The sequence below is a fragment of the Aegilops tauschii genome, chromosome 1 (genome assembly GCF_002575655.3).
Source record: "Aegilops tauschii subsp. strangulata cultivar AL8/78 chromosome 1, Aet v6.0, whole genome shotgun sequence".
NCBI lineage: Eukaryota > Viridiplantae > Streptophyta > Magnoliopsida > Poales > Poaceae > Aegilops > Aegilops tauschii.
Window position 1 is genome coordinate 33391982 of NC_053035.3, and position 20263 is coordinate 33412244.

The following is a 20263-nucleotide window of genomic DNA, read 5'->3' on the forward strand; positions in this document are numbered from 1 at the left end:
CGGCGGCAAGCGTGTTCTGAAAGGGGTCGAAACCATGGTAAATAGGCACTGGTGCGGTTGAACCGTGGTAAAACTCGTCTCCGTAGTTGAGCGGGAGCGGCCAAAGGAATGTGCAATCGTGTGTGTAGTGGAGCTGGGAGGGGCAAGCATAAGGGACGAAGACGGGGGTAACATGTCGGATGCGATCATACCAGCACTAAAGCACCGGATCCCATCAGAACTCCGAAGTTAAGCGTGCTTGGGCGAGAGTAGTACTAGGATGGGTGACCTCCTGGGAAGTCCTCGTGTTGCATTCCCTTTTTAATTTGTTTTGCACCGCGTGCAAAACAAAACGCACGAGCGCGACGTATGTTTAGCACGTTTTATTATTTTGCACGTTTACGGTAAGTTTTAGCTCGCTGCTCATTATTCACGCGTCTAGCGGCGGCAAGCGTGTTCTGAAAGGGGTCGAAACCATGGTAAATAGGCACTGGTGCGGTTGAACCGTGGTAAAACTCGTCTCCGTAGTTGAGCGGGAGCGGCCAAAGGAATGTGCAATCGTGTGTGTAGTGGAGCTGGGAGGGGCAAGCATAAGGGACGAAGACGGGGGTAACATGTCGGATGCGATCATACCAGCACTAAAGCACCGGATCCCATCAGAACTCCGAAGTTAAGCGTGCTTGGGCGAGAGTAGTACTAGGATGGGTGACCTCCTGGGAAGTCCTCGTGTTGCATTCCCTTTTTAATTTGTTTTGCACCGCGTGCAAAACAAAACGCACGAGCGCGACGTATGTTTAGCACGTTTTATTATTTTGCACGTTTACGGTAAGTTTTAGCTCGCTGCTCATTATTCACGCGTCTAGCGGCGGCAAGCGTGTTCTGAAAGGGGTCGAAACCATGGTAAATAGGCACTGGTGCGGTTGAACCGTGGTAAAACTCGTCTCCGTAGTTGAGCGGGAGCGGCCAAAGGAATGTGCAATCGTGTGTGTAGTGGAGCTGGGAGGGGCAAGCATAAGGGACGAAGACGGGGGTAACATGTCGGATGCGATCATACCAGCACTAAAGCACCGGATCCCATCAGAACTCCGAAGTTAAGCGTGCTTGGGCGAGAGTAGTACTAGGATGGGTGACCTCCTGGGAAGTCCTCGTGTTGCATTCCCTTTTTAATTTGTTTTGCACCGCGTGCAAAACAAAACGCACGAGCGCGACGTATGTTTAGCACGTTTTATTATTTTGCACGTTTACGGTAAGTTTTAGCTCGCTGCTCATTATTCACGCGTCTAGCGGCGGCAAGCGTGTTCTGAAAGGGGTCGAAACCATGGTAAATAGGCACTGGTGCGGTTGAACCGTGGTAAAACTCGTCTCCGTAGTTGAGCGGGAGCGGCCAAAGGAATGTGCAATCGTGTGTGTAGTGGAGCTGGGAGGGGCAAGCATAAGGGACGAAGACGGGGGTAACATGTCGGATGCGATCATACCAGCACTAAAGCACCGGATCCCATCAGAACTCCGAAGTTAAGCGTGCTTGGGCGAGAGTAGTACTAGGATGGGTGACCTCCTGGGAAGTCCTCGTGTTGCATTCCCTTTTTAATTTGTTTTGCACCGCGTGCAAAACAAAACGCACGAGCGCGACGTATGTTTAGCACGTTTTATTATTTTGCACGTTTACGGTAAGTTTTAGCTCGCTGCTCATTATTCACGCGTCTAGCGGCGGCAAGCGTGTTCTGAAAGGGGTCGAAACCATGGTAAATAGGCACTGGTGCGGTTGAACCGTGGTAAAACTCGTCTCCGTAGTTGAGCGGGAGCGGCCAAAGGAATGTGCAATCGTGTGTGTAGTGGAGCTGGGAGGGGCAAGCATAAGGGACGAAGACGGGGGTAACATGTCGGATGCGATCATACCAGCACTAAAGCACCGGATCCCATCAGAACTCCGAAGTTAAGCGTGCTTGGGCGAGAGTAGTACTAGGATGGGTGACCTCCTGGGAAGTCCTCGTGTTGCATTCCCTTTTTAATTTGTTTTGCACCGCGTGCAAAACAAAACGCACGAGCGCGACGTATGTTTAGCACGTTTTATTATTTTGCACGTTTACGGTAAGTTTTAGCTCGCTGCTCATTATTCACGCGTCTAGCGGCGGCAAGCGTGTTCTGAAAGGGGTCGAAACCATGGTAAATAGGCACTGGTGCGGTTGAACCGTGGTAAAACTCGTCTCCGTAGTTGAGCGGGAGCGGCCAAAGGAATGTGCAATCGTGTGTGTAGTGGAGCTGGGAGGGGCAAGCATAAGGGACGAAGACGGGGGTAACATGTCGGATGCGATCATACCAGCACTAAAGCACCGGATCCCATCAGAACTCCGAAGTTAAGCGTGCTTGGGCGAGAGTAGTACTAGGATGGGTGACCTCCTGGGAAGTCCTCGTGTTGCATTCCCTTTTTAATTTGTTTTGCACCGCGTGCAAAACAAAACGCACGAGCGCGACGTATGTTTAGCACGTTTTATTATTTTGCACGTTTACGGTAAGTTTTAGCTCGCTGCTCATTATTCACGCGTCTAGCGGCGGCAAGCGTGTTCTGAAAGGGGTCGAAACCATGGTAAATAGGCACTGGTGCGGTTGAACCGTGGTAAAACTCGTCTCCGTAGTTGAGCGGGAGCGGCCAAAGGAATGTGCAATCGTGTGTGTAGTGGAGCTGGGAGGGGCAAGCATAAGGGACGAAGACGGGGGTAACATGTCGGATGCGATCATACCAGCACTAAAGCACCGGATCCCATCAGAACTCCGAAGTTAAGCATGCTTGGGCGAGAGTAGTACTAGGATGGGTGACCTCCTGGGAAGTCCTCGTGTTGCATTCCCTTTTTAATTTGTTTTGCACCGCGTGCAAAACAAAACGCACGAGCGCGACGTATGTTTAGCACGTTTTATTATTTTGCACGTTTACGGTAAGTTTTAGCTCGCTGCTCATTATTCACGCGTCTAGCGGCGGCAAGCGTGTTCTGAAAGGGGTCGAAACCATGGTAAATAGGCACTGGTGCGGTTGAACCGTGGTAAAACTCGTCTCCGTAGTTGAGCGGGAGCGGCCAAAGGAATGTGCAATCGTGTGTGTAGTGGAGCTGGGAGGGGCAAGCATAAGGGACGAAGACGGGGGTAACATGTCGGATGCGATCATACCAGCACTAAAGCACCGGATCCCATCAGAACTCCGAAGTTAAGCGTGCTTGGGCGAGAGTAGTACTAGGATGGGTGACCTCCTGGGAAGTCCTCGTGTTGCATTCCCTTTTTAATTTGTTTTGCACCGCGTGCAAAACAAAACGCACGAGCGCGACGTATGTTTAGCACGTTTTATTATTTTGCACGTTTACGGTAAGTTTTAGCTCGCTGCTCATTATTCACGCGTCTAGCGGCGGCAAGCGTGTTCTGAAAGGGATCGAAACCATGGTAAATAGGCACTGGTGCGGTTGAACCGTGGTAAAACTCGTCTCCGTAGTTGAGCGGGAGCGGCCAAAGGAATGTGCAATCGTGTGTGTAGTGGAGCTGGGAGGGGCAAGCATAAGGGACGAAGACGGGGGTAACATGTCGGATGCGATCATACCAGCACTAAAGCACCGGATCCCATCAGAACTCCGAAGTTAAGCGTGCTTGGGCGAGAGTAGTACTAGGATGGGTGACCTCCTGGGAAGTCCTCGTGTTGCATTCCCTTTTTAATTTGTTTTGCACCGCGTGCAAAACAAAACGCACGAGCGCGACGTATGTTTAGCACGTTTTATTATTTTGCACGTTTACGGTAAGTTTTAGCTCGCTGCTCATTATTCACGCGTCTAGCGGCGGCAAGCGTGTTCTGAAAGGGGTCGAAACCATGGTAAATAGGCACTGGTGCGGTTGAACCGTGGTAAAACTCGTCTCCGTAGTTGAGCGGGAGCGGCCAAAGGAATGTGCAATCGTGTGTGTAGTGGAGCTGGGAGGGGCAAGCATAAGGGACGAAGACGGGGGTAACATGTCGGATGCGATCATACCAGCACTAAAGCACCGGATCCCATCAGAACTCCGAAGTTAAGCGTGCTTGGGCGAGAGTAGTACTAGGATGGGTGACCTCCTGGGAAGTCCTCGTGTTGCATTCCCTTTTTAATTTGTTTTGCACCGCGTGCAAAACAAAACGCACGAGCGCGACGTATGTTTAGCACGTTTTATTATTTTGCACGTTTACGGTAAGTTTTAGCTCGCTGCTCATTATTCACGCGTCTAGCGGCGGCAAGCGTGTTCTGAAAGGGGTCGAAACCATGGTAAATAGGCACTGGTGCGGTTGAACCGTGGTAAAACTCGTCTCCGTAGTTGAGCGGGGAGCGGCCAAAGGAATGTGCAATCGTGTGTGTAGTGGAGCTGGGAGGGGCAAGCATAAGGGACGAAGACGGGGGTAACATGTCGGATGCGATCATACCAGCACTAAAGCACCGGATCCCATCAGAACTCCGAAGTTAAGCGTGCTTGGGCGAGAGTAGTACTAGGATGGGTGACCTCCTGGAAGTCCTCGTGTTGCATTCCCTTTTTAATTTGTTTTGCACCGCGTGCAAAACAAAACGCACGAGCGCGACGTATGTTTAGCACGTTTTATTATTTTGCACGTTTACGGTAAGTTTTTGCTCGCTGCTCATTATTCACGCGTCTAGCGGCGGCAAGCGTGTTCTGAAAGGGGTCGAAACCATGGTAAATAGGCACTGGTGCGGTTGAACCGTGGTAAAACTCGTCTCCGTAGTTGAGCGGGAGCGGCCAAAGGAATGTGCAATTGTGTGTGTAGTGGAGCTGGGAGGGGCAAGCATAAGGGACGAAGACGGGGGTAACATGTCGGATGCGATCATACCAGCACTAAAGCACCGGATCCCATCAGAACTCCGAAGTTAAGCGTGCTTGGGCGAGAGTAGTACTAGGATGGGTGACCTCCTGGGAAGTCCTCGTGTTGCATTCCCTTTTTAATTTGTTTTGCACCGCGTGCAAAACAAAACGCACGAGCGCGACGTATGTTTAGCACGTTTTATTATTTTGCACGTTTACGGTAAGTTTTAGCTCGCTGCTCATTATTCACGCGTCTAGCGGCGGCAAGCGTGTTCTGAAAGGGGTCGAAACCATGGTAAATAGGCACTGGTGCGGTTGAACCGTGGTAAAACTCGTCTCCGTAGTTGAGCGGGAGCGGCCAAAGGAATGTGCAATCGTGTGTGTAGTGGAGCTGGGAGGGGCAAGCATAAGGGACGAAGACGGGGGTAACATGTCGGATGCGATCATACCAGCACTAAAGCACCGGATCCCATCAGAACTCCGAAGTTAAGCGTGCTTGGGCGAGAGTAGTACTAGGATGGGTGACCTCCTGGGAAGTCCTCGTGTTGCATTCCCTTTTTAATTTGTTTTGCACCGCGTGCAAAACAAAACGCACGAGCGCGACGTATGTTTAGCACGTTTTATTATTTTGCACGTTTACGGTAAGTTTTAGCTCGCTGCTCATTATTCACGCGTCTAGCGGCGGCAAGCGTGTTCTGAAAGGGGTCGAAACCATGGTAAATAGGCACTGGTGCGGTTGAACCGTGGTAAAACTCGTCTCCGTAGTTGAGCGGGAGCGGCCAAAGGAATGTGCAATCGTGTGTGTAGTGGAGCTGGGAGGGGCAAGCATAAGGGACGAAGACGGGGTAACATGTCGGATGCGATCATACCAGCACTAAAGCACCGGATCCCATCAGAACTCCGAAGTTAAGCGTGCTTGGGCGAGAGTAGTACTAGGATGGGTGACCTCCTGGGAAGTCCTCGTGTTGCATTCCCTTTTTAATTTGTTTTGCACCGCGTGCAAAACAAAACGCACGAGCGCGACGTATGTTTAGCACGTTTTATTATTTTGCACGTTTACGGTAAGTTTTAGCTCGCTGCTCATTATTCACGCGTCTAGCGGCGGCAAGCGTGTTCTGAAAGGGGTCGAAACCATGGTAAATAGGCACTGGTGCGGTTGAACCGTGGTAAAACTCGTCTCCGTAGTTGAGCGGGAGCGGCCAAAGGAATGTGCAATCGTGTGTGTAGTGGAGCTGGGAGGGGCAAGCATAAGGGACGAAGACGGGGGTAACATGTCGGATGCGATCATACCAGCACTAAAGCACCGGATCCCATCAGAACTCCGAAGTTAAGCGTGCTTGGGCGAGAGTAGTACTAGGATGGGTGACCTCCTGGGAAGTCCTCGTGTTGCATTCCCTTTTTAATTTGTTTTGCACCGCGTGCAAAACAAAACGCACGAGCGCGACGTATGTTTAGCACGTTTTATTATTTTGCACGTTTACGGTAAGTTTTAGCTCGCTGCTCATTATTCACGCGTCTAGCGGCGGCAAGCGTGTTCTGAAAGGGGTCGAAACCATGGTAAATAGGCACTGGTGCGGTTGAACCGTGGTAAAACTCGTCTCCGTAGTTGAGCGGGAGCGGCCAAAGGAATGTGCAATCGTGTGTGTAGTGGAGCTGGGAGGGGCAAGCATAAGGGACGAAGACGGGGGTAACATGTCGGATGCGATCATACCAGCACTAAAGCACCGGATCCCATCAGAACTCCGAAGTTAAGCGTGCTTGGGCGAGAGTAGTACTAGGATGGGTGACCTCCTGGGAAGTCCTCGTGTTGCATTCCCTTTTTAATTTGTTTTGCACCGCGTGCAAAACAAAACGCACGAGCGCGACGTATGTTTAGCACGTTTTATTATTTTGCACGTTTACGGTAAGTTTTAGCTCGCTGCTCATTATTCACGCGTCTAGCGGCGGCAAGCGTGTTCTGAAAGGGGTCGAAACCATGGTAAATAGGCACTGGTGCGGTTGAACCGTGGTAAAACTCGTCTCCGTAGTTGAGCGGGAGCGGCCAAAGGAATGTGCAATCGTGTGTGTAGTGGAGCTGGGAGGGGCAAGCATAAGGGACGAAGACGGGGGTAACATGTCGGATGCGATCATACCAGCACTAAAGCACCGGATCCCATCAGAACTCCGAAGTTAAGCGTGCTTGGGCGAGAGTAGTACTAGGATGGGTGACCTCCTGGGAAGTCCTCGTGTTGCATTCCCTTTTTAATTTGTTTTGCACCGCGTGCAAAACAAAACGCACGAGCGCGACGTATGTTTAGCACGTTTTATTATTTTGCACGTTTACGGTAAGTTTTTGCTCGCTGCTCATTATTCACGCGTCTAGCGGCGGCAAGCGTGTTCTGAAAGGGGTCGAAACCATGGTAAATAGGCACTGGTGCGGTTGAACCGTGGTAAAACTCGTCTCCGTAGTTGAGCGGGAGCGGCCAAAGGAATGTGCAATCGTGTGTGTAGTGGAGCTGGGAGGGGCAAGCATAAGGGACGAAGACGGGGGTAACATGTCGGATGCGATCATACCAGCACTAAAGCACCGGATCCCATCAGAACTCCGAAGTTAAGCGTGCTTGGGCGAGAGTAGTACTAGGATGGGTGACCTCCTGGGAAGTCCTCGTGTTGCATTCCCTTTTTAATTTGTTTTGCACCGCGTGCAAAACAAAACGCACGAGCGCGACGTATGTTTAGCACGTTTTATTATTTTGCACGTTTACGGTAAGTTTTAGCTCGCTGCTCATTATTCACGCGTCTAGCGGCGGCAAGCGTGTTCTGAAAGGGGTCGAAACCATGGTAAATAGGCACTGGTGCGGTTGAACCGTGGTAAAACTCGTCTCCGTAGTTGAGCGGGAGCGGCCAAAGGAATGTGCAATCGTGTGTGTAGTGGAGCTGGGAGGGGCAAGCATAAGGGACGAAGACGGGGGTAACATGTCGGATGCGATCATACCAGCACTAAAGCACCGGATCCCATCAGAACTCCGAAGTTAAGCGTGCTTGGGCGAGAGTAGTACTAGGATGGGTGACCTCCTGGGAAGTCCTCGTGTTGCATTCCCTTTTTAATTTGTTTTGCACCGCGTGCAAAACAAAACGCACGAGCGCGACGTATGTTTAGCACGTTTTATTATTTTGCACGTTTACGGTAAGTTTTAGCTCGCTGCTCATTATTCACGCGTCTAGCGGCGGCAAGCGTGTTCTGAAAGGGGTCGAAACCATGGTAAATAGGCACTGGTGCGGTTGAACCGTGGTAAAACTCGTCTCCGTAGTTGAGCGGGGAGCGGCCAAAGGAATGTGCAATCGTGTGTGTAGTGGAGCTGGGAGGGGCAAGCATAAGGGACGAAGACGGGGGTAACATGTCGGATGCGATCATACCAGCACTAAAGCACCGGATCCCATCAGAACTCCGAAGTTAAGCGTGCTTGGGCGAGAGTAGTACTAGGATGGGTGACCTCCTGGGAAGTCCTCGTGTTGCATTCCCTTTTTAATTTGTTTTGCACCGCGTGCAAAACAAAACGCACGAGCGCGACGTATGTTTAGCACGTTTTATTATTTTGCACGTTTACGGTAAGTTTTAGCTCGCTGCTCATTATTCACGCGTCTAGCGGCGGCAAGCGTGTTCTGAAAGGGGTCGAAACCATGATAAATAGGCACTGGTGCGGTTGAACCGTGGTAAAACTCGTCTCCGTAGTTGAGCGGGAGCGGCCAAAGGAATGTGCAATCGTGTGTGTAGTGGAGCTGGGAGGGGCAAGCATAAGGGACGAAGACGGGGGTAACATGTCGGATGCGATCATACCAGCACTAAAGCACCGGATCCCATCAGAACTCCGAAGTTAAGCGTGCTTGGGCGAGAGTAGTACTAGGATGGGTGACCTCCTGGGAAGTCCTCGTGTTGCATTCCCTTTTTAATTTGTTTTGCACCGCGTGCAAAACAAAACGCACGAGCGCGACGTATGTTTAGCACGTTTTATTATTTTGCACGTTTACGGTAAGTTTTAGCTCGCTGCTCATTATTCACGCGTCTAGCGGCGGCAAGCGTGTTCTGAAAGGGGTCGAAACCATGGTAAATAGGCACTGGTGCGGTTGAACCGTGGTAAAACTCGTCTCCGTAGTTGAGCGGGAGCGGCCAAAGGAATGTGCAATCGTGTGTGTAGTGGAGCTGGGAGGGGCAAGCATAAGGGACGAAGACGGGGGTAACATGTCGGATGCGATCATACCAGCACTAAAGCACCGGATCCCATCAGAACTCCGAAGTTAAGCGTGCTTGGGCGAGAGTAGTACTAGGATGGGTGACCTCCTGGGAAGTCCCTCGTGTTGCATTCCCTTTTAATTTGTTTTGCACCGCGTGCAAAACAAAACGCACGAGCGCGACGTATGTTTAGCACGTTTTATTATTTTGCACGTTTACGGTAAGTTTTAGCTCGCTGCTCATTATTCACGCGTCTAGCGGCGGCAAGCGTGTTCTGAAAGGGGTCGAAACCATGGTAAATAGGCACTGGTGCGGTTGAACCGTGGTAAAACTCGTCTCCGTAGTTGAGCGGGAGCGGCCAAAGGAATGTGCAATCGTGTGTGTAGTGGAGCTGGGAGGGGCAAGCATAAGGGACGAAGACGGGGGTAACATGTCGGATGCGATCATACCAGCACTAAAGCACCGGATCCCATCAGAACTCCGAAGTTAAGCGTGCTTGGGCGAGAGTAGTACTAGGATGGGTGACCTCCTGGGAAGTCCTCGTGTTGCATTCCCTTTTTAATTTGTTTTGCACCGCGTGCAAAACAAAACGCACGAGCGCGACGTATGTTTAGCACGTTTTATTATTTTGCACGTTTACGGTAAGTTTTAGCTCGCTGCTCATTATTCACGCGTCTAGCGGCGGCAAGCGTGTTCTGAAAGGGGTCGAAACCATGGTAAATAGGCACTGGTGCGGTTGAACCGTGGTAAAACTCGTCTCCGTAGTTGAGCGGGAGCGGCCAAAGGAATGTGCAATCGTGTGTGTAGTGGAGCTGGGAGGGGCAAGCATAAGGGACGAAGACGGGGGGTAACATGTCGGATGCGATCATACCAGCACTAAAGCACCGGATCCCATCAGAACTCCGAAGTTAAGCGTGCTTGGGCGAGAGTAGTACTAGGATGGGTGACCTCCTGGGAAGTCCTCGTGTTGCATTCCCTTTTTAATTTGTTTTGCACCGCGTGCAAAACAAAACGCACGAGCGCGACGTATGTTTAGCACGTTTTATTATTTTGCACGTTTACGGTAAGTTTTAGCTCGCTGCTCATTATTCACGCGTCTAGCGGCGGCAAGCGTGTTCTGAAAGGGGTCGAAACCATGGTAAATAGGCACTGGTGCGGTTGAACCGTGGTAAAACTCGTCTCCGTAGTTGAGCGGGAGCGGCCAAAGGAATGTGCAATCGTGTGTGTAGTGGAGCTGGGAGGGGCAAGCATAAGGGACGAAGACGGGGGGTAACATGTCGGATGCGATCATACCAGCACTAAAGCACCGGATCCCATCAGAACTCCGAAGTTAAGCGTGCTTGGGCGATCGTAGTACTAGGATGGGTGACCTCCTGGGAAGTCCTCGTGTTGCATTCCCTTTTTAATTTGTTTTGCACCGCGTGCAAAACAAAACGCACGAGCGCGACGTATGTTTAGCACGTTTTATTATTTTGCACGTTTACGGTAAGTTTTAGCTCGCTGCTCATTATTCACGCGTCTAGCGGCGGCAAGCGTGTTCTGAAAGGGGTCGAAACCATGGTAAATAGGCACTGGTGCGGTTGAACCGTGGTAAAACTCGTCTCCGTAGTTGAGCGGGAGCGGCCAAAGGAATGTGCAATCGTGTGTGTAGTGGAGCTGGGAGGGGCAAGCATAAGGGACGAAGACGGGGGTAACATGTCGGATGCGATCATACCAGCACTAAAGCACCGGATCCCATCAGAACTCCGAAGTTAAGCGTGCTTGGGCGAGAGTAGTACTAGGATGGGTGACCTCCTGGGAAGTCCTCGTGTTGCATTCCCTTTTTAATTTGTTTTGCACCGCGTGCAAAACAAAACGCACGAGCGCGACGTATGTTTAGCACGTTTTATTATTTTGCACGTTTACGGTAAGTTTTAGCTCGCTGCTCATTATTCACGCGTCTAGCGGCGGCAAGCGTGTTCTGAAAGGGGTCGAAACCATGGTAAATAGGCACTGGTGCGGTTGAACCGTGGTAAAACTCGTCTCCGTAGTTGAGCGGGAGCGGCCAAAGGAATGTGCAATCGTGTGTGTAGTGGAGCTGGGAGGGGCAAGCATAAGGGACGAAGACGGGGGTAACATGTCGGATGCGATCATACCAGCACTAAAGCACCGGATCCCATCAGAACTCCGAAGTTAAGCGTGCTTGGGCGAGAGTAGTACTAGGATGGGTGACCTCCTGGGAAGTCCTCGTGTTGCATTCCCTTTTTAATTTGTTTTGCACCGCGTGCAAAACAAAACGCACGAGCGCGACGTATGTTTAGCACGTTTTATTATTTTGCACGTTTACGGTAAGTTTTAGCTCGCTGCTCATTATTCACGCGTCTAGCGACGGCAAGCGTGTTCTGAAAGGGGTCGAAACCATGGTAAATAGGCACTGGTGCGGTTGAACCGTGGTAAAACTCGTCTCCGTAGTTGAGCGGGAGCGGCCAAAGGAATGTGCAATCGTGTGTGTAGTGGAGCTGGGAGGGGCAAGCATAAGGGACGAAGACGGGGGTAACATGTCGGATGCGATCATACCAGCACTAAAGCACCGGATCCCATCAGAACTCCGAAGTTAAGCGTGCTTGGGCGAGAGTAGTACTAGGATGGGTGACCTCCTGGGAAGTCCTCGTGTTGCATTCCCTTTTTAATTTGTTTTGCACCGCGTGCAAAACAAAACGCACGAGCGCGACGTATGTTTAGCACGTTTTATTATTTTGCACGTTTACGGTAAGTTTTAGCTCGCTGCTCATTATTCACGCGTCTAGCGGCGGCAAGCGTGTTCTGAAAGGGGTCGAAACCATGGTAAATAGGCACTGGTGCGGTTGAACCGTGGTAAAACTCGTCTCCGTAGTTGAGCGGGAGCGGCCAAAGGAATGTGCAATCGTGTGTGTAGTGGAGCTGGGAGGGGCAAGCATAAGGGACGAAGACGGGGGTAACATGTCGGATGCGATCATACCAGCACTAAAGCACCGGATCCCATCAGAACTCCGAAGTTAAGCGTGCTTGGGCGAGAGTAGTACTAGGATGGGTGACCTCCTGGGAAGTCCTCGTGTTGCATTCCCTTTTTAATTTGTTTTGCACCGCGTGCAAAACAAAACGCACGAGCGCGACGTATGTTTAGCACGTTTTATTATTTTGCACGTTTACGGTAAGTTTTAGCTCGCTGCTCATTATTCACGCGTCTAGCGGCGGCAAGCGTGTTCTGAAAGGGGTCGAAACCATGGTAAATAGGCACTGGTGCGGTTGAACCGTGGTAAAACTCGTCTCCGTAGTTGAGCGGGAGCGGCCAAAGGAATGTGCAATCGTGTGTGTAGTGGAGCTGGGAGGGGCAAGCATAAGGGACGAAGACGGGGGTAACATGTCGGATGCGATCATACCAGCACTAAAGCACCGGATCCCATCAGAACTCCGAAGTTAAGCGTGCTTGGGCGAGAGTAGTACTAGGATGGGTGACCTCCTGGGAAGTCCTCGTGTTGCATTCCCTTTTTAATTTGTTTTGCACCGCGTGCAAAACAAAACGCACGAGCGCGACGTATGTTTAGCACGTTTTATTATTTTGCACGTTTACGGTAAGTTTTAGCTCGCTGCTCATTATTCACGCGTCTAGCGGCGGCAAGCGTGTTCTGAAAGGGGTCGAAACCATGGTAAATAGGCACTGGTGCGGTTGAACCGTGGTAAAACTCGTCTCCGTAGTTGAGCGGGAGCGGCCAAAGGAATGTGCAATCGTGTGTGTAGTGGAGCTGGGAGGGGCAAGCATAAGGGACGAAGACGGGGGTAACATGTCGGATGCGATCATACCAGCACTAAAGCACCGGATCCCATCAGAACTCCGAAGTTAAGCGTGCTTGGGCGAGAGTAGTACTAGGATGGGTGACCTCCTGGGAAGTCCTCGTGTTGCATTCCCTTTTTAATTTGTTTTGCACCGCGTGCAAAACAAAACGCACGAGCGCGACGTATGTTTAGCACGTTTTATTATTTTGCACGTTTACGGTAAGTTTTAGCTCGCTGCTCATTATTCACGCGTCTAGCGGCGGCAAGCGTGTTCTGAAAGGGGTCGAAACCATGGTAAATAGGCACTGGTGCGGTTGAACCGTGGTAAAACTCGTCTCCGTAGTTGAGCGGGAGCGGCCAAAGGAATGTGCAATCGTGTGTGTAGTGGAGCTGGGAGGGGCAAGCATAAGGGACGAAGACGGGGGTAACATGTCGGATGCGATCATACCAGCACTAAAGCACCGGATCCCATCAGAACTCCGAAGTTAAGCGTGCTTGGGCGAGAGTAGTACTAGGATGGGTGACCTCCTGGGAAGTCCTCGTGTTGCATTCCCTTTTTAATTTGTTTTGCACCGCGTGCAAAACAAAACGCACGAGCGCGACGTATGTTTAGCACGTTTTATTATTTTGCACGTTTACGGTAAGTTTTAGCTCGCTGCTCATTATTCACGCGTCTAGCGGCGGCAAGCGTGTTCTGAAAGGGGTCGAAACCATGGTAAATAGGCACTGGTGCGGTTGAACCGTGGTAAAACTCGTCTCCGTAGTTGAGCGGGAGCGGCCAAAGGAATGTGCAATCGTGTGTGTAGTGGAGCTGGGAGGGGCAAGCATAAGGGACGAAGACGGGGGTAACATGTCGGATGCGATCATACCAGCACTAAAGCACCGGATCCCATCAGAACTCCGAAGTTAAGCGTGCTTGGGCGAGAGTAGTACTAGGATGGGTGACCTCCTGGGAAGTCCTCGTGTTGCATTCCCTTTTTAATTTGTTTTGCACCGCGTGCAAAACAAAACGCACGAGCGCGACGTATGTTTAGCACGTTTTATTATTTTGCACGTTTACGGTAAGTTTTAGCTCGCTGCTCATTATTCACGCGTCTAGCGGCGGCAAGCGTGTTCTGAAAGGGGTCGAAACCATGGTAAATAGGCACTGGTGCGGTTGAACCGTGGTAAAACTCGTCTCCGTAGTTGAGCGGGAGCGGCCAAAGGAATGTGCAATCGTGTGTGTAGTGGAGCTGGGAGGGGCAAGCATAAGGGACGAAGACGGGGGTAACATGTCGGATGCGATCATACCAGCACTAAAGCACCGGATCCCATCAGAACTCCGAAGTTAAGCGTGCTTGGGCGAGAGTAGTACTAGGATGGGTGACCTCCTGGGAAGTCCTCGTGTTGCATTCCCTTTTTAATTTGTTTTGCACCGCGTGCAAAACAAAACGCACGAGCGCGACGTATGTTTAGCACGTTTTATTATTTTGCACGTTTACGGTAAGTTTTAGCTCGCTGCTCATTATTCACGCGTCTAGCGGCGGCAAGCGTGTTCTGAAAGGGGTCGAAACCATGGTAAATAGGCACTGGTGCGGTTGAACCGTGGTAAAACTCGTCTCCGTAGTTGAGCGGGAGCGGCCAAAGGAATGTGCAATCGTGTGTGTAGTGGAGCTGGGAGGGGCAAGCATAAGGGACGAAGACGGGGGTAACATGTCGGATGCGATCATACCAGCACTAAAGCACCGGATCCCATCAGAACTCCGAAGTTAAGCGTGCTTGGGCGAGAGTAGTACTAGGATGGGTGACCTCCTGGGAAGTCCTCGTGTTGCATTCCCTTTTTAATTTGTTTTGCACCGCGTGCAAAACAAAACGCACGAGCGCGACGTATGTTTAGCACGTTTTATTATTTTGCACGTTTACGGTAAGTTTTAGCTCGCTGCTCATTATTCACGCGTCTAGCGGCGGCAAGCGTGTTCTGAAAGGGGTCGAAACCATGGTAAATAGGCACTGGTGCGGTTGAACCGTGGTAAAACTCGTCTCCGTAGTTGAGCGGGAGCGGCCAAAGGAATGTGCAATCGTGTGTGTAGTGGAGCTGGGAGGGGCAAGCATAAGGGACGAAGACGGGGGTAACATGTCGGATGCGATCATACCAGCACTAAAGCACCGGATCCCATCAGAACTCCGAAGTTAAGCGTGCTTGGGCGAGAGTAGTACTAGGATGGGTGACCTCCTGGGAAGTCCTCGTGTTGCATTCCCTTTTTAATTTGTTTTGCACCGCGTGCAAAACAAAACGCACGAGCGCGACGTATGTTTAGCACGTTTTATTATTTTGCACGTTTACGGTAAGTTTTAGCTCGCTGCTCATTATTCACGCGTCTAGCGGCGGCAAGCGTGTTCTGAAAGGGGTCGAAACCATGGTAAATAGGCACTGGTGCGGTTGAACCGTGGTAAAACTCGTCTCCGTAGTTGAGCGGGAGCGGCCAAAGGAATGTGCAATCGTGTGTGTAGTGGAGCTGGGAGGGGCAAGCATAAGGGACGAAGACGGGGGTAACATGTCGGATGCGATCATACCAGCACTAAAGCACCGGATCCCATCAGAACTCCGAAGTTAAGCGTGCTTGGGCGAGAGTAGTACTAGGATGGGTGACCTCCTGGGAAGTCCTCGTGTTGCATTCCCTTTTTAATTTGTTTTGCACCGCGTGCAAAACAAAACGCACGAGCGCGACGTATGTTTAGCACGTTTTATTATTTTGCACGTTTACGGTAAGTTTTAGCTCGCTGCTCATTATTCACGCGTCTAGCGGCGGCAAGCGTGTTCTGAAAGGGGTCGAAACCATGGTAAATAGGCACTGGTGCGGTTGAACCGTGGTAAAACTCGTCTCCGTAGTTGAGCGGGAGCGGCCAAAGGAATGTGCAATCGTGTGTGTAGTGGAGCTGGGAGGGGCAAGCATAAGGGACGAAGACGGGGGTAACATGTCGGATGCGATCATACCAGCACTAAAGCACCGGATCCCATCAGAACTCCGAAGTTAAGCCTGCTTGGGCGAGAGTAGTACTAGGATGGGTGGCCTCCTGGGAAGTCCTCGTGTTGCATTCCCTTTTTAATTTGTTTTGCACCGCGTGCAAAACAAAACGCACGAGCGCGACGTATGTTTAGCACGTTTTATTATTTTGCACGTTTACGGTAAGTTTTAGCTCGCTGCTCATTATTCACGCGTCTAGCGGCGGCAAGCGTGTTCTGAAAGGGGTCGAAACCATGGTAAATAGGCACTGGTGCGGTTGAACCGTGGTAAAACTCGTCTCCGTAGTTGAGCGGGAGCGGCCAAAGGAATGTGCAATCGTGTGTGTAGTGGAGCTGGGAGGGGCAAGCATAAGGGACGAAGACGGGGGTAACATGTCGGATGCGATCATACCAGCACTAAAGCACCGGATCCCATCAGAACTCCGAAGTTAAGCGTGCTTGGGCGAGAGTAGTACTAGGATGGGTTGCCTCCTGGGAAGTCCTCGTGTTGCATTCCCTTTTTAATTTGTTTTGCACCGCGTGCAAAACAAAACGCACGAGCGCGACGTATGTTTAGCACGTTTTATTATTTTGCACGTTTACGGTAAGTTTTAGCTCGCTGCTCATTATTCACGCGTCTAGCGGCGGCAAGCGTGTTCTGAAAGGGGTCGAAACCATGGTAAATAGGCACTGGTGCGGTTGAACCGTGGTAAAACTCGTCTCCGTAGTTGAGCGGGAGCGGCCAAAGAAATGTGCAATCGTGTGTGTAGTGGAGCTGGGAGGGGCAAGCATAAGGGATGAAGACGGGGGTAACATATCGGATGCGATCGTACCAGCACTAAAGCACCGGATCCCATCAGAACTCTGAAGTTAAACGTGCTTGGGCGAGAGTAGTACTAGGATGGGTGACCTCCTGGGAAGTCCTCGTGTTGCATTCCCTTTTTAATTTGTTTTGCACCGCGTGCAAAACAAAACGCACGAGCGCGACGTATGTTTAGCACGTTTTATTATTTTGCACGTTTACGGTAAGTTTTAGCTCGCTGCTCATTATTCACGCGTCTAGCGGCGGCAAGCGTGTTCTGAAAGGGGTCGAAACCATGGTAAATAGGCACTGGTGCGGTTGAACCGTGGTAAAACTCGTCTCCGTAGTTGAGCGGGAGCGGCCAAAGGAATGTGCAATCGTGTGTGTAGTGGAGCTGGGAGGGGCAAGCATAAGGGACGAAGACGGGGGTAACATGTCGGATGCGATCATACCAGCACTAAAGCACCGGATCCCATCAGAACTCCGAAGTTAAGCGTGCTTGGGCGAGAGTAGTACTAGGATGGGTGACCTCCTGGGAAGTCCTCGTGTTGCATTCCCTTTTTAATTTGTTTTGCACCGCGTGCAAAACAAAACGCACGAGCGCGACGTATGTTTAGCACGTTTTATTATTTTGCACGTTTACGGTAAGTTTTAGCTCGCTGCTCATTATTCACGCGTCTAGCGGCGGCAAGCGTGTTCTGAAAGGGGTCGAAACCATGGTAAATAGGCACTGGTGCGGTTGAACCGTGGTAAAACTCGTCTCCGTAGTTGAGCGGGAGCGGCCAAAGGAATGTGCAATCGTGTGTGTAGTGGAGCTGGGAGGGGCAAGCATAAGGGACGAAGACGGGGGTAACATGTCGGATGCGATCATACCAGCACTAAAGCACCGGATCCCATCAGAACTCCGAAGTTAAGCGTGCTTGGGCGAGAGTAGTACTAGGATGGGTGGCCTCCTGGGAAGTCCTCGTGTTGCATTCCCTTTTTAATTTGTTTTGCACCGCGTGCAAAACAAAACGCACGAGCGCGACGTATGTTTAGCACGTTTTATTATTTTGCACGTTTACGGTAAGTTTTAGCTCGCTGCTCATTATTCACGCGTCTAGCGGCGGCAAGCGTGTTCTGAAAGGGGTCGAAACCATGGTAAATAGGCACTGGTGCGGTTGAACCGTGGTAAAACTCGTCTCCGTAGTTGAGCGGGAGCGGCCAAAGGAATGTGCAATCGTGTGTGTAGTGGAGCTGGGAGGGGCAAGCATAAGGGACGAAGACGGGGGCAACATGTCGGATGCGATCATACCAGCACTAAAGCACCGGATCCCATCAGAACTCCGAAGTTAAGCGTGCTTGGGCGAGAGTAGTACTAGGATGGGTGACCTCCTGGGAAGTCCTCGTGTTGCATTCCCTTTTTAATTTGTTTTGCACCGCGTGCAAAACAAAACGCACGAGCGCGACGTATGTTTAGCACGTTTTATTATTTTGCACGTTTACGATAAGTTTTAGCTCGCTGCTCATTATTCACGCGTCTAGCGGCGGCAAGCGTGTTCTGAAAGGGGTCGAAACCATGGTAAATAGGCACTGGTGCGGTTGAACCGTGGTAAAACTCGTCTCCGTAGTTGAGCGGGAGCGGCCAAAGGAATGTGCAATCGTGTGTGTAGTGGAGCTGGGAGGGGCAAGCATAAGGGACGAAGACGGGGGCAACATGTCGGATGCGATCATACCAGCACTAAAGCACCGGATCCCATCAGAACTCCGAAGTTAAGCGTGCTTGGGCGAGAGTAGTACTAGGATGGGTGACCTCCTGGGAAGTCCTCGTGTTGCATTCCCTTTTTAATTTGTTTTGCACCGCGTGCAAAACAAAACGCACGAGCGCGACGTATGTTTAGCACGTTTTATTATTTTGCACGTTTACGGTAAGTTTTAGCTCGCTGCTCATTATTCACGCGTCTAGCGGCGGCAAGCGTGTTCTGAAAGGGGTCGAAACCATGGTAAATAGGCACTGGTGCGGTTGAACCGTGGTAAAACTCGTCTCCGTAGTTGAGCGGGAGCGGCCAAAGGAATGTGCAATCGTGTGTGTAGTGGAGCTGGGAGGGGCAAGCATAAGGGACGAAGACGGGGGCAACATGTCGGATGCGATCATACCAGCACTAAAGCACCGGATCCCATCAGAACTCCGAAGTTAAGCGTGCTTGGGCGAGAGTAGTACTAGGATGGGTGACCTCCTGGGAAGTCCTCGTGTTGCATTCCCTTTTTAATTTGTTTTGCACCGCGTGCAAAACAAAACGCACGAGCGCGACGTATGTTTAGCACGTTTTATTATTTTGCACGTTTACGGTAAGTTTTAGCTCGCTGCTCATTATTCACGCGTCTAGCGGCGGCAAGCGTGTTCTGAAAGGGGTCGAAACCATGGTAAATAGGCACTGGTGCGGTTGAACCGTGGTAAAACTCGTCTCCGTAGTTGAGCGGGAGCGGCCAAAGGAATGTGCAATCGTGTGTGTAGTGGAGCTGGGAGGGGCAAGCATAAGGGACGAAGACGGGGGCAACATGTCGGATGCGATCATACCAGCACTAAAGCACCGGATCCCATCAGAACTCCGAAGTTAAGCGTGCTTGGGCGAGAGTAGTACTAGGATGGGTGACCTCCTGGGAAGTCCTCGTGTTGCATTCCCTTTTTAATTTGTTTTGCACCGCGTGCAAAACAAAACGCACGAGCGCGACGTATGTTTAGCACGTTTTATTATTTTGCACGTTTACGGTAAGTTTCAGCTCGCTGCTCATTATTCACGCGTCTAGCGGCGGCAAGCGTGTTCTGAAAGGGGTCGAAACCATGGTAAATAGGCACTGGTGCGGTTGAACCGTGGTAAAACTCGTCTCCGTAGTTGAGCGGGAGCGGCCAAAGGAATGTGCAATCGTGTGTGTAGTGGAGCTGGGAGGGGCAAGCATAAGGGACGAAGACGGGGGCAACATGTCGGATGCGATCATACCAGCACTAAAGCACCGGATCCCATCAGAACTCCGAAGTTAAGCGTGCTTGGGCGAGAGTAGTACTAGGATGGGTGACCTCCTGGGAAGTCCTCGTGTTGCATTCCCTTTTTAATTTGTTTTGCACCGCGTGCAAAACAAAACGCACGAGCGCGACGTATGTTTAGCACGTTTTATTATTTTGCACGTTTACGGTAAGTTTTAGCTCGCTGCTCATTATTCACGCGTCTAGCGGCGGCAAGCGTGTTCTGAAAGGGGTCGAAACCATGGTAAATAGGCACTGGTGCGGTTGAACCGTGGTAAAACTCGTCGCCGTAGTTGAGCGGGAGCGGCCAAAGGAATGTGCAATCGTGTGTGTAGTGGAGCTGGGAGGGGCAAGCATAAGGGACGAAGACGGGGGTAACATGTCGGATGCGATCATACCAGCACTAAAGCACCGGATCCCATCAGAACTCCGAAGTTAAGCGTGCTTGGGCGAGAGTAGTACTAGGATGGGTGACCTCCTGGGAAGTCCTCGTGTTGCATTCCCTTTTTAATTTGTTTTGCACCGCGTGCAAAACAAAACGCACGAGCGCGACGTATGTTTAGCACGTTTTATTATTTTGCACGTTTACGGTAAGTTTTAGCTCGCTGCTCATTATTCACGCGTCTAGCGGCGGCAAGCGTGTTCTGAAAGGGGTCGAAACCATGGTAAATAGGCACTGGT

General features: G+C 51.1%; 48 non-coding genes across 48 annotated transcripts; all 48 read left to right on the forward strand.

Moving 5' to 3' along the window:
* The first annotated feature begins 177 nt into the window (after positions 1 to 177).
* Positions 178 to 296, forward strand: LOC141040174 (5S ribosomal RNA). The gene has a single exon (XR_012201078.1). It is a non-coding gene; the product is annotated as a 5S ribosomal RNA (ribosomal RNA).
* Positions 297 to 598: 302 nt separating this feature from the next.
* LOC141040175 (5S ribosomal RNA) lies at positions 599 to 717 on the forward strand. The gene has a single exon (XR_012201079.1). It is a non-coding gene; the product is annotated as a 5S ribosomal RNA (ribosomal RNA).
* Positions 718 to 1019: 302 nt separating this feature from the next.
* On the forward strand, positions 1020 to 1138 carry LOC141040176 (5S ribosomal RNA). The gene has a single exon (XR_012201080.1). It is a non-coding gene; the product is annotated as a 5S ribosomal RNA (ribosomal RNA).
* Positions 1139 to 1440: 302 nt separating this feature from the next.
* Positions 1441 to 1559, forward strand: LOC141040177 (5S ribosomal RNA). Its single transcript, XR_012201081.1, has one exon. It is a non-coding gene; the product is annotated as a 5S ribosomal RNA (ribosomal RNA).
* A 302-nt stretch (positions 1560 to 1861) lies between these two features.
* LOC141040178 (5S ribosomal RNA) lies at positions 1862 to 1980 on the forward strand. Its single transcript, XR_012201082.1, has one exon. It is a non-coding gene; the product is annotated as a 5S ribosomal RNA (ribosomal RNA).
* A 302-nt stretch (positions 1981 to 2282) lies between these two features.
* On the forward strand, positions 2283 to 2401 carry LOC141040180 (5S ribosomal RNA). Its single transcript, XR_012201084.1, has one exon. It is a non-coding gene; the product is annotated as a 5S ribosomal RNA (ribosomal RNA).
* Positions 2402 to 2703: 302 nt separating this feature from the next.
* On the forward strand, positions 2704 to 2822 carry LOC141039396 (5S ribosomal RNA). Its single transcript, XR_012200326.1, has one exon. It is a non-coding gene; the product is annotated as a 5S ribosomal RNA (ribosomal RNA).
* Positions 2823 to 3124: 302 nt separating this feature from the next.
* Positions 3125 to 3243, forward strand: LOC141040181 (5S ribosomal RNA). Its single transcript, XR_012201085.1, has one exon. It is a non-coding gene; the product is annotated as a 5S ribosomal RNA (ribosomal RNA).
* A 302-nt stretch (positions 3244 to 3545) lies between these two features.
* Positions 3546 to 3664, forward strand: LOC141040182 (5S ribosomal RNA). Its single transcript, XR_012201086.1, has one exon. It is a non-coding gene; the product is annotated as a 5S ribosomal RNA (ribosomal RNA).
* A 302-nt stretch (positions 3665 to 3966) lies between these two features.
* On the forward strand, positions 3967 to 4085 carry LOC141040183 (5S ribosomal RNA). Its single transcript, XR_012201087.1, has one exon. It is a non-coding gene; the product is annotated as a 5S ribosomal RNA (ribosomal RNA).
* Positions 4086 to 4388: 303 nt separating this feature from the next.
* On the forward strand, positions 4389 to 4506 carry LOC141039592 (5S ribosomal RNA). Its single transcript, XR_012200522.1, has one exon. It is a non-coding gene; the product is annotated as a 5S ribosomal RNA (ribosomal RNA).
* A 302-nt stretch (positions 4507 to 4808) lies between these two features.
* LOC141040184 (5S ribosomal RNA) lies at positions 4809 to 4927 on the forward strand. The gene has a single exon (XR_012201088.1). It is a non-coding gene; the product is annotated as a 5S ribosomal RNA (ribosomal RNA).
* A 302-nt stretch (positions 4928 to 5229) lies between these two features.
* On the forward strand, positions 5230 to 5348 carry LOC141040186 (5S ribosomal RNA). The gene has a single exon (XR_012201090.1). It is a non-coding gene; the product is annotated as a 5S ribosomal RNA (ribosomal RNA).
* Positions 5349 to 5649: 301 nt separating this feature from the next.
* On the forward strand, positions 5650 to 5768 carry LOC141040187 (5S ribosomal RNA). Its single transcript, XR_012201091.1, has one exon. It is a non-coding gene; the product is annotated as a 5S ribosomal RNA (ribosomal RNA).
* Positions 5769 to 6070: 302 nt separating this feature from the next.
* On the forward strand, positions 6071 to 6189 carry LOC141040189 (5S ribosomal RNA). Its single transcript, XR_012201093.1, has one exon. It is a non-coding gene; the product is annotated as a 5S ribosomal RNA (ribosomal RNA).
* Positions 6190 to 6491: 302 nt separating this feature from the next.
* Positions 6492 to 6610, forward strand: LOC141040190 (5S ribosomal RNA). The gene has a single exon (XR_012201094.1). It is a non-coding gene; the product is annotated as a 5S ribosomal RNA (ribosomal RNA).
* Positions 6611 to 6912: 302 nt separating this feature from the next.
* Positions 6913 to 7031, forward strand: LOC141040191 (5S ribosomal RNA). The gene has a single exon (XR_012201095.1). It is a non-coding gene; the product is annotated as a 5S ribosomal RNA (ribosomal RNA).
* Positions 7032 to 7333: 302 nt separating this feature from the next.
* LOC141040192 (5S ribosomal RNA) lies at positions 7334 to 7452 on the forward strand. The gene has a single exon (XR_012201096.1). It is a non-coding gene; the product is annotated as a 5S ribosomal RNA (ribosomal RNA).
* A 302-nt stretch (positions 7453 to 7754) lies between these two features.
* LOC141040193 (5S ribosomal RNA) lies at positions 7755 to 7873 on the forward strand. The gene has a single exon (XR_012201097.1). It is a non-coding gene; the product is annotated as a 5S ribosomal RNA (ribosomal RNA).
* Positions 7874 to 8176: 303 nt separating this feature from the next.
* Positions 8177 to 8295, forward strand: LOC141040194 (5S ribosomal RNA). The gene has a single exon (XR_012201098.1). It is a non-coding gene; the product is annotated as a 5S ribosomal RNA (ribosomal RNA).
* Positions 8296 to 8597: 302 nt separating this feature from the next.
* LOC141040195 (5S ribosomal RNA) lies at positions 8598 to 8716 on the forward strand. The gene has a single exon (XR_012201099.1). It is a non-coding gene; the product is annotated as a 5S ribosomal RNA (ribosomal RNA).
* Positions 8717 to 9018: 302 nt separating this feature from the next.
* LOC141039459 (5S ribosomal RNA) lies at positions 9019 to 9138 on the forward strand. Its single transcript, XR_012200388.1, has one exon. It is a non-coding gene; the product is annotated as a 5S ribosomal RNA (ribosomal RNA).
* Positions 9139 to 9439: 301 nt separating this feature from the next.
* LOC141040196 (5S ribosomal RNA) lies at positions 9440 to 9558 on the forward strand. The gene has a single exon (XR_012201100.1). It is a non-coding gene; the product is annotated as a 5S ribosomal RNA (ribosomal RNA).
* Positions 9559 to 9861: 303 nt separating this feature from the next.
* LOC141040198 (5S ribosomal RNA) lies at positions 9862 to 9980 on the forward strand. Its single transcript, XR_012201102.1, has one exon. It is a non-coding gene; the product is annotated as a 5S ribosomal RNA (ribosomal RNA).
* A 303-nt stretch (positions 9981 to 10283) lies between these two features.
* Positions 10284 to 10402, forward strand: LOC141039747 (5S ribosomal RNA). Its single transcript, XR_012200677.1, has one exon. It is a non-coding gene; the product is annotated as a 5S ribosomal RNA (ribosomal RNA).
* A 302-nt stretch (positions 10403 to 10704) lies between these two features.
* LOC141040199 (5S ribosomal RNA) lies at positions 10705 to 10823 on the forward strand. The gene has a single exon (XR_012201103.1). It is a non-coding gene; the product is annotated as a 5S ribosomal RNA (ribosomal RNA).
* A 302-nt stretch (positions 10824 to 11125) lies between these two features.
* On the forward strand, positions 11126 to 11244 carry LOC141040200 (5S ribosomal RNA). Its single transcript, XR_012201104.1, has one exon. It is a non-coding gene; the product is annotated as a 5S ribosomal RNA (ribosomal RNA).
* A 302-nt stretch (positions 11245 to 11546) lies between these two features.
* LOC141040201 (5S ribosomal RNA) lies at positions 11547 to 11665 on the forward strand. Its single transcript, XR_012201105.1, has one exon. It is a non-coding gene; the product is annotated as a 5S ribosomal RNA (ribosomal RNA).
* Positions 11666 to 11967: 302 nt separating this feature from the next.
* LOC141040202 (5S ribosomal RNA) lies at positions 11968 to 12086 on the forward strand. The gene has a single exon (XR_012201106.1). It is a non-coding gene; the product is annotated as a 5S ribosomal RNA (ribosomal RNA).
* A 302-nt stretch (positions 12087 to 12388) lies between these two features.
* LOC141040203 (5S ribosomal RNA) lies at positions 12389 to 12507 on the forward strand. The gene has a single exon (XR_012201107.1). It is a non-coding gene; the product is annotated as a 5S ribosomal RNA (ribosomal RNA).
* Positions 12508 to 12809: 302 nt separating this feature from the next.
* Positions 12810 to 12928, forward strand: LOC141040204 (5S ribosomal RNA). Its single transcript, XR_012201108.1, has one exon. It is a non-coding gene; the product is annotated as a 5S ribosomal RNA (ribosomal RNA).
* A 302-nt stretch (positions 12929 to 13230) lies between these two features.
* Positions 13231 to 13349, forward strand: LOC141040205 (5S ribosomal RNA). The gene has a single exon (XR_012201109.1). It is a non-coding gene; the product is annotated as a 5S ribosomal RNA (ribosomal RNA).
* A 302-nt stretch (positions 13350 to 13651) lies between these two features.
* LOC141040206 (5S ribosomal RNA) lies at positions 13652 to 13770 on the forward strand. Its single transcript, XR_012201110.1, has one exon. It is a non-coding gene; the product is annotated as a 5S ribosomal RNA (ribosomal RNA).
* Positions 13771 to 14072: 302 nt separating this feature from the next.
* Positions 14073 to 14191, forward strand: LOC141040207 (5S ribosomal RNA). Its single transcript, XR_012201111.1, has one exon. It is a non-coding gene; the product is annotated as a 5S ribosomal RNA (ribosomal RNA).
* Positions 14192 to 14493: 302 nt separating this feature from the next.
* Positions 14494 to 14612, forward strand: LOC141040209 (5S ribosomal RNA). The gene has a single exon (XR_012201113.1). It is a non-coding gene; the product is annotated as a 5S ribosomal RNA (ribosomal RNA).
* A 302-nt stretch (positions 14613 to 14914) lies between these two features.
* Positions 14915 to 15033, forward strand: LOC141040210 (5S ribosomal RNA). Its single transcript, XR_012201114.1, has one exon. It is a non-coding gene; the product is annotated as a 5S ribosomal RNA (ribosomal RNA).
* A 302-nt stretch (positions 15034 to 15335) lies between these two features.
* LOC141040211 (5S ribosomal RNA) lies at positions 15336 to 15454 on the forward strand. The gene has a single exon (XR_012201115.1). It is a non-coding gene; the product is annotated as a 5S ribosomal RNA (ribosomal RNA).
* Positions 15455 to 15756: 302 nt separating this feature from the next.
* On the forward strand, positions 15757 to 15875 carry LOC141039680 (5S ribosomal RNA). The gene has a single exon (XR_012200610.1). It is a non-coding gene; the product is annotated as a 5S ribosomal RNA (ribosomal RNA).
* Positions 15876 to 16177: 302 nt separating this feature from the next.
* On the forward strand, positions 16178 to 16296 carry LOC141039494 (5S ribosomal RNA). The gene has a single exon (XR_012200423.1). It is a non-coding gene; the product is annotated as a 5S ribosomal RNA (ribosomal RNA).
* Positions 16297 to 16598: 302 nt separating this feature from the next.
* Positions 16599 to 16717, forward strand: LOC141039653 (5S ribosomal RNA). Its single transcript, XR_012200583.1, has one exon. It is a non-coding gene; the product is annotated as a 5S ribosomal RNA (ribosomal RNA).
* A 302-nt stretch (positions 16718 to 17019) lies between these two features.
* Positions 17020 to 17138, forward strand: LOC141040212 (5S ribosomal RNA). Its single transcript, XR_012201116.1, has one exon. It is a non-coding gene; the product is annotated as a 5S ribosomal RNA (ribosomal RNA).
* Positions 17139 to 17440: 302 nt separating this feature from the next.
* Positions 17441 to 17559, forward strand: LOC141040544 (5S ribosomal RNA). Its single transcript, XR_012201447.1, has one exon. It is a non-coding gene; the product is annotated as a 5S ribosomal RNA (ribosomal RNA).
* A 302-nt stretch (positions 17560 to 17861) lies between these two features.
* On the forward strand, positions 17862 to 17980 carry LOC141040213 (5S ribosomal RNA). Its single transcript, XR_012201117.1, has one exon. It is a non-coding gene; the product is annotated as a 5S ribosomal RNA (ribosomal RNA).
* Positions 17981 to 18282: 302 nt separating this feature from the next.
* LOC141040214 (5S ribosomal RNA) lies at positions 18283 to 18401 on the forward strand. The gene has a single exon (XR_012201118.1). It is a non-coding gene; the product is annotated as a 5S ribosomal RNA (ribosomal RNA).
* Positions 18402 to 18703: 302 nt separating this feature from the next.
* On the forward strand, positions 18704 to 18822 carry LOC141040215 (5S ribosomal RNA). Its single transcript, XR_012201119.1, has one exon. It is a non-coding gene; the product is annotated as a 5S ribosomal RNA (ribosomal RNA).
* A 302-nt stretch (positions 18823 to 19124) lies between these two features.
* On the forward strand, positions 19125 to 19243 carry LOC141040216 (5S ribosomal RNA). The gene has a single exon (XR_012201120.1). It is a non-coding gene; the product is annotated as a 5S ribosomal RNA (ribosomal RNA).
* A 302-nt stretch (positions 19244 to 19545) lies between these two features.
* On the forward strand, positions 19546 to 19664 carry LOC141040217 (5S ribosomal RNA). Its single transcript, XR_012201121.1, has one exon. It is a non-coding gene; the product is annotated as a 5S ribosomal RNA (ribosomal RNA).
* A 302-nt stretch (positions 19665 to 19966) lies between these two features.
* Positions 19967 to 20085, forward strand: LOC141040218 (5S ribosomal RNA). Its single transcript, XR_012201122.1, has one exon. It is a non-coding gene; the product is annotated as a 5S ribosomal RNA (ribosomal RNA).
* Positions 20086 to 20263: the final 178 nt, after the last annotated feature.